Source organism: Dioscorea cayenensis, chromosome 1, assembly GCF_009730915.1.
Source record: "Dioscorea cayenensis subsp. rotundata cultivar TDr96_F1 chromosome 1, TDr96_F1_v2_PseudoChromosome.rev07_lg8_w22 25.fasta, whole genome shotgun sequence".
Lineage (NCBI taxonomy): Eukaryota > Viridiplantae > Streptophyta > Magnoliopsida > Dioscoreales > Dioscoreaceae > Dioscorea > Dioscorea cayenensis.
Genome location: NC_052471.1, coordinates 8,140,546 through 8,148,813, shown reverse-complemented (window position 1 = coordinate 8,148,813; position 8,268 = coordinate 8,140,546).

Genomic DNA, 8,268 nt, shown 5'->3' with positions numbered 1-8,268 from the left:
TTTGGAGAGGAGGTCTTTGCGGCTTTGGAGGCGCTTCGTCACCAACTTTGATCGATTCCTCCTCCGTCATAGCATCAAAGGAAGCCACCGGTGAACCTAGCTTCGGAGTGGGTCCTTCAAGGCGTCGAAGCTCTCCATCAAGGCCATCGGTTCATATATAAGGGGGTTTATTTCTATGGTTTTAATGTACTTTCATTCATTGATGGTGTGTTTTGTATGTTGCTCCATGGAGGGCTAAAACCCTAGAGGGTATTTGGGCTTGTGAACCCTAGGATTCTCATCTTTTTGTGGATTTGCTTTGTGTTTCTATTTAATCCGAGTTTGATTAAGTTTCATTCTTGATTGTTTAATGCTTGCTTCCCTTATTGATCTTATGGTTATTTGGTTTTGCATGATTTGTTGCCTTGGTGGGAGAGAGATCTCCATTAGGGTTAGAACCTCAAGATTGAAGAGGGTTGAGAGGGTGAATCATGAGATAGTGAAGTATCCCCTTTCCCTCCGATTGGTGTATTCTATCTCCATTCCCTAAGCTCTATGCAACCATATTTGGTGGGAGGCGTGAGATTGCTCGATTTCTCCGTCGGGACCTTGTAGGGGGTTAGGATCCTTCGCCGGGAATTAGGGTTGGATCAATCTTTAGGAATTGGATACACAATTTGGAATCCCTAGAGTGCTTTGCGGTCATATGTGGTGTGAGGTGTTGAGATTGAGCGATTTCTCCACCGGGACCTCGTGGGGGACTAGTATCGGTGATCTAGAGATAGACCCGATTATGTTTGGATTTCCACGACTTAACTTTACTCATCATAGAAACACTTTTGCTTATCCGGTACCTAATACACGAATCCTAGGGGGAGCAATGCCCGAATACCCCATTTTCTCGATTGAGATTCTTCTTCCATTTTACCCTTGCATATTCGTCTCCGGTGTTCATCTCTTCGCACATTAGATCACCACACTATCCCATTATCATTAGGCTAGATAGCAGAGAAGAAGTTAGTACTAGTAGCCCTGTTCCCTGTGGATTCGACTACCCGACTCACCGGGTATTTATTACTTTGAAACCCGTGCACTTGCGGTACACACACGCATATTCGGATGTGTCAATTGTGTTGACAAGATGTAATGTAAACAAGAATAAAAGAAGTAAGAAAGAAAAGCACAAATAAGTTAGAGATAAGACAATCGATATAAATGGGTTACTCGGATATTGTTCCACCTAGGACAATCATTTCAAGTGCAAAGCTGACTATTATGCCTCCTAACTAATACATTAATGACTTATGGAAATCCTTCAATACACGGTCCCAAATCTAATGTTAACCATGACTAACTGTATACCATGTCCCGGAGGGGAAATCGAATAATCTCAACACCTCGCACTCGGATAGAATCGCATGGAGTTCTAGGGATTCCAAGTGATAAACCCTCTTCCTAGATATAGACCCGATCCTTTGGTCCTGGTGAGAGGCCCCTAGTCAGAATTAAGCCCTAGTTGCTAAAATCAATTCAACGCTTCACTCCGTTGCCTCTGCAACTAAGCCCCAGTGGAAGGTCATCCCTTAGCCCATTCACTCTACTATAACTGCAAGAAAATCAAGGAAATAGAGGTAGGATAAATAACATCGGAGGAGAAAGGGGACGCTCTGCCTCACCCTCTCCACCATCTCCAATCTAGCTTTGTCTAACCCTCGTGGTGTGTCACTCACTCACTAGGGTTACCAATATGAACTCTCAACCCTAGTGTTACTCTAAGTAAGAATTTAATCAATCAAGCATTCAAGATTAGAAATCAAATAAAACATCAATTAATAAAAGCAAAATAGAAGGTTTAATGAAACAAATACATCCTAGGGTTCACAAATCCAAGTACCGACTAGGAGGTTTAGCTCTCCATGGAGCTAGTTACAATTAACAATGAAATCGAATGTAAAAATGACAAGTCCGAATATGCGTGCGTAAACCGCAAGTGTACGGGTGTCGAAGTAATAATTACCCGGTGAGTCGGGTAGTCGAATCCACAGGGAACAGAAGTACTAGTAATAACCACTTCTCAATTATCTAGTCGGAATCAGTTAATATAATGAAGTGAACTAATTGCAAGCAAAGCAAACAAGTATGCAAGAAATAAAGTAGAAGAGTCTCAATCACTAAGGATGAGGTATTCGGGCAATGATCCCCCAAAGATCTTCTTTAAAGCTCAAGATTCACTAAATGCTCTAGAATCAAGTCTAATGAGTCGAGGTAGTCCAACGAGAACCAATCCTTGTCTCCAAGCAAAAGGCACTAGTCCCCTACAAGGTCCCGGTGGAGAAATCGACCAATCTCAACACTTCACACCCCATATGACCGCAATATGCTCTAAGGAAACCTAAAGAGTGAAACCGATTCCTAAATGTAGATCCAACCCTAATTCCCGTGAAGGATCCTAACCCCCTACAAGGTCCCGCGGAGAAATCGAGACAATCTCATGCCTCACACCAAATATGGTTGCAAAGAGAATATGGAATACGGAGATAGGGAAACACTCAATCGAAAGGGAAAGGGGACACTCCTCCATCTCAAGGCTCACCCTCTCAACCGTCTTTAATCTTGGAAATCTAACTCTAATGGAGACCTCACACATTAAAGTACTAAATCATGCAATGTAAATCAACCACAAGGATTAACAACACTAGCAAGCAATTAAATCACAAGATTAAAACTCAAGACAACTCGGATTAACTAGAAACATTAAGAGAATCAATCCAAAAAAATATAAATCTTAGGGTTCACATGCCCAAATACCTACTAGGGTTTAGCCCTCCATGGGCCTAGTTACAAAACAATAATCAATACAATGAAAAAGCAATAAAAACCCATAGAAAAACCCCCTCGAATTGGCGGATTGGCCTTGATTGGTAGTTCTACTTCTTGAAGGATTCCTCTCCGAAGCTAGGTTGCCAATGGCTCCCCAAAAATGCTATGACGTCGAAGGAATCTATCAAAGTTGGTGAAGAACTCCCTATCAATCGTCGAAGACCTTCTCCTCAAACCCTAGCCGCCTCTCTCTCAATGTCTATGCTCAAAGCTCCATAAAAAGTCCCTTTAGAATCGGCCAAAGGTGTATTTATAGCCTCTGGCAGCGTGCATCACGTGCCCCCCACGCGCGCGTGGATTTTTCCAGCGCCCGGCGTGAGCTGCGAAATTTTCCACCCGGTCGCGCGGAATTTCACGGCGGCGTGAGCGATGAATTCCAGCGATAATTCTACTACGATGATTACGCTACGACGATAAACATTCTCCTCTTAAGGCCCACGATCGGGCACACGATCATATGGTAGGCTATACTGGCTTTTCCTTCATCAATGCGTCTTGAAAGGTCTTGAAATCTTTACAAAGAGGAGGAATGTGGAACATGGCTGCCTTTGTGCCCTTCCATTAATAACTGGCTTGCAAAAAAACTATGGAAGTTGGCACACATCTCCTCATACACGAGCTCCTCTTGTGTCTTCCAACTTGATTTGTACAAGAACTCCCAATATTATGCCATAATAGCCTATCTTAGCTCCCTTTTGAAATCCCAATGCCTTCACAACCTATATGCATAAAAGAACACCCAATACACAAAATGAGACATAAACCGTATAAAATATGATGCTCAATGTATGTAAAAACATGCATAAAAAAACATGTTCACTCAAGCACTTATCAAACTCCCCACACTTAAGCCTTTGCTTGCCCTCAAGCAAAATTAAACATTAAACTCATGGGAAGAAAATTGAAGTGATTGGCCTTAGGTTCACTAAGAGGGTACAAGAATGAAATTCTAAAGTTATGGAGAAAAATAAAAACACTAGACAAAAAAACAATCAATGCCCTAGCAAACAATCCAATAAAAAAATGAATATGATAAAAATCCGAATGCGTGTGTGTGTGAAAAGCTCAACTCATGTCAACACTATGTCCACTACTAAGTTTTTTTATGAAAAGCGGGACTTATTTATGAACAAAAAAAGAAAAAGTAGTAGCTTCACACAATCCTCTAAGGTAGCCCTTTCCCAAGATGCCTCCCGAGTGGCTTTCACACTTTCGAGGTGGTAGCTCTTTCTACTAAAGATGGTAGCTTTCACACATCCCATGAGATAGCTCTTTCTCTCATTAGGGGCATAACAAGTATCCGACTTATGAGAGTAGCTACATACATCATGGGTGGTAGCTCTTTCCACACCCTATGTACAAACAACAAACAATCTCCATTTCTTTTTTTTTTTTTTTTTATTTTTTATTTTTCTGATTTTTTATTTTTTATTTTTTACTAAAACTAGCACACTAAAGTCCCAAACATAATGAACTAGAGTCTTCATAGGTCTAATGAGCGAGAAAAGTGCACAAAGAGCAATCGGACAAAAATATGCAAGAAAATTGGATGAAAACTAAAGCATGATAAAATCTAATGTTCACAACCTCCAAAAACTAAGAATTAAACTCTTAACCCTAAGGTGAACCTTCATTAGCAACAAGAGCATGCTCATGAAAACACAAGTATAAGTCATGTATAAAGTGAACCCTCCCCCACACTTAAGATGTACATTGCCCTCAATGTACACATGTAAGCACAATAAAATAGTATCAATGAAAGCAACATGTGTGCGGGAATGCAATTAAAACAATACTCCCCTGAATCCCTCATGGACATTTGGTGAAGTCTATCTCAAGGGCGCGTTGTAATGGTTGTGAAGCTCACACGACCATGGAATAAAGCACATGATCGTGTCTATGACTAAAACATCAACAACATCACTCTCAAGGCCAACTGCACGGAATACAAGGGGTTCAGTAAATCTCAACAAAATAGAAAAGGGAATACGAATGCAAACAAATAACAAAACGAAAGCATAAAGATAACTCTCAGAAGGTGAAATCTTTCTGAGCACAAAAGTCCACAAACTAAAGATGAAACACATAAAAACATAAAAATGAAAAAAATAAAAAGTCTCATGAATGTGACGCCTCAAGCGTCGGCATCTGGAGCTGGTGCTAGTGCTAGCGCGGATGCTGGTACAGAAGCGGATGAGACCTCCTCGTCGAGTCTCTCGAATACGATCAAGTCGCTCCGGAATCCGCACTGGTTCTCCAAGATGGTAGCAGCAGCGCCTCGAGTCGAGCCGAGCGCTCGTGTACTCGAGAGGTGGATGACTCGGATCGAGTGGATGCTACTCGGTCTTTGCCTCGGTGATCACGGGCTCAGTTGCGAGATGGTGCCTCAGCGGGCCTCGGCGAGGCTCCTCGTCGTCCTTTAATGACGACTCCACTAGTGCGTATCCACCTGAGCCTGTACGTCTCACAATGCCCATCAAACGGAGAGTAACCAAACCCAATGGTATTGAGCTCATCGACCCTCTCCTCGCCTCGACCGAGGCGGATCGGACCCATCTTAAACATAAGACGAGTGATATAGGAACCCGCGAACAATGCTCCTAACCGCAGGTACTCACTCTGATGGCGAAAGTAATCGGCGACCACAAATCCTAGGTGGAGAGGGACTCCATGGACCATGGAATAGAGGTACAAAAGATCTGTCCTGCGAAGTGAACCGAGTACCATCTCCCCGACACATCGATCGGCCGATGAAGCTGCGTGAATGTACACGTGCGCCCGGGTCGAGTGAGGCAAGAGGCCTTCGGTCGCTCGGAGAATATTGACGGCGCCGCATAAATCATGGAAAACCGGCCCTGAGTGATACCATGAGGGTAATCGGTGAGGAGCTGTGTGTACTCGATAGTATCAGTATAGTCCTGATCGTATAACCCAAGATATATCGAGACCGGGTCAAAGACCTCCCATGCGGCTGACCAAAGGCTCGGAAACAAATGGCATCCTCCGTGTCAAAACTGGTATCAACTGCATCACGATCGAAGGAAAACGAGGCAAGAACCTCCAAGGTGGTATCTCGTCTAACGGGCTCCTGAATAGCAAGCAATCGGTCCCAACCTCCCACACTAACTAGCTCTCTGACCTCTTCAGCAAGACCAATATCCTCTAGTGCGTCCCAGTCAATAAATCGTGACTGTCCAATCTTGAGATTCTGGAGACGCTCGAACCGTTGCTGATGAACGGGGTCAGAGAATTCCACTACTGGTGGTGGAGTCGGCTCCCTGTCATGGCGAGGATGTTTCTGAGCCAATCTCTTGGTCCGCGGTGCCATATCTACGAAGAAAACATGTAAAAACATCAGTTCGGCATGTATATAGTGTAAACAGGGCACCGCGCGCGCGAGGGCAGCGAGTCGGAGGGAAAACAGGGCCATTCGGCCTCTGTCCAGGCCACGCAAGATGGACTCTCAACCCTAGTGCCACTCTACGGGAGAAATCATTCAACAAGCATTCAAGATTGGAACTCAATTGAAACATCAATTAAGGAAAGCATAATAAAAGATCAATGAAACAACAACATCCTAAGGTTTACAAAATCCAAGCATCAACTAGGGGATTTAGCTCTCTGTGGAGCATAATACAATCAACAATGAAATCAAAAGTAAAAACAAGTGTTCCATAAGAAAACCCCCTCGGTAGTTGTGTCGATGCTCTTGTGGAGTAGCCAAGTCTTCTCCAAAGGTCCCCTTGTCTGGCCTATTGCACACCTCGCCGGATCGGTGTTGACGAAAGCTTCCCCAATAACCTTCTTCCAAGTGAAGCATGGTGTTGAATCATTAGAACCACTCCAAAGACATGCCAAAAGCCTCTCTAAACCCTAGCCGATGGCTTCTCGATAGATGGATGAAAGATGGATAAAAGGGGAAAATAAGATCCCAAAAATCGGGCTGAATCGCGGCTTAAATACAATTGAAATCAGGATTCCACACACCCCAGTGGATTTTCGCCATGAACTTGTGGAATTTCCACACAGGCATGGGGAATATCCACATGCTTGTGTGGATTTTCAGGAAATCTTGTTTTGGGCTGGCTGTGAAAAATAACTACTACAGTACTTGCTACAGTACTCTGCCAAAACATTCCCAATTCCATGCTTTTCATCGAGGCAACATAAAGGGGCACACATTTATGCCGTAGATCACATGTCTTCTTTAATCAAAAGCTTCATTGGACGAGGTCTTGTTATCAATGCAAAAGTCGGGATACACAAATGTGACTGCCTTTCTGCCCCTCCAACTCATTATAGTGACTTGAATTCATGGAGGTTGGCACACATTCATGTATCTTCGAGACCCACTTGTGTCTTCGAGTTTGTTCATTCCAAGATTCCACCAAATAATGCGTTTATGATCTACTTTTGGCTTCTTTTCTCAATACTTAGCTTCACAACCCTACATGCTCAAAAGTAGAAAAATACACATGTATTAGCGCTTAAACCTACTAAATGTAATGCTCAACATAAGGAAAGAACACTTCGCATTCTTATCACACAAGCATTTATCAAACTCCCCCACACTTAAGCTTTTGCTTGTCCTCAAGCAAAAATAACACATTGACGCATAAAAGAAGGAAATATTGAAAATCCTTGGTCTTAGGTTCACCAAAGCATGCAAAGAGAGCATTCTACAAGTAAGGGGAATTTCAACACTAAATACGAAAAAACAATTCTCTAGCTAAAAACTCGAATAGAAAAGGACAACCAACCCGAAATCGTGTAAGTGTGTGTAAACTTACTCAATTCAACCCAAAGTATACTCCTCAAAGTTCTAATTATAAGGGACTTATTTATTTACAAAGCACAAAAAAAATAAAAAGATGGTAGTAGCTTCACACATCCTCTAAGGTTGCCTCTTCCCAAGCGGCCGCTAAGGTGGCTTCCACACTTTCAAGGTAGTAGCTCTTTCTACCGGAGTGGTAGCTTTCACTCATCCCATGATATAGCTCTTTATCTCATTAGGGCATAACTAGTATCCAACTTATGAGAGTAGCTTCATATTTCATAGGTGGTAGCTTTTCCCACCCAAAATGCACAACTAAACAATATATCTATTTTTTTCTTCCTTTTCTTGTTCCATTTTTTTTTTCATTTTTTTAGAAAATAACACAAGAAAAAAAACTAATTAGTCCCTTAAACATAGAACTTGAGTTTCCAAAATAGTTTCAAGAGTGAGTAGTGCAAAAAGTATCAATCGGGCAAAAATTCCTAGAAAATCAAGAACAAACTAAAGCACGAAAACATTCAATGTTAAAATTCTCCTAAACTCGAGAATACAATCATTGCAACTAAGGTGAACCACCATTTGCTACGTGAACATGTATGTCAATCAAAATTTATATAAAGGACATGTGCAAT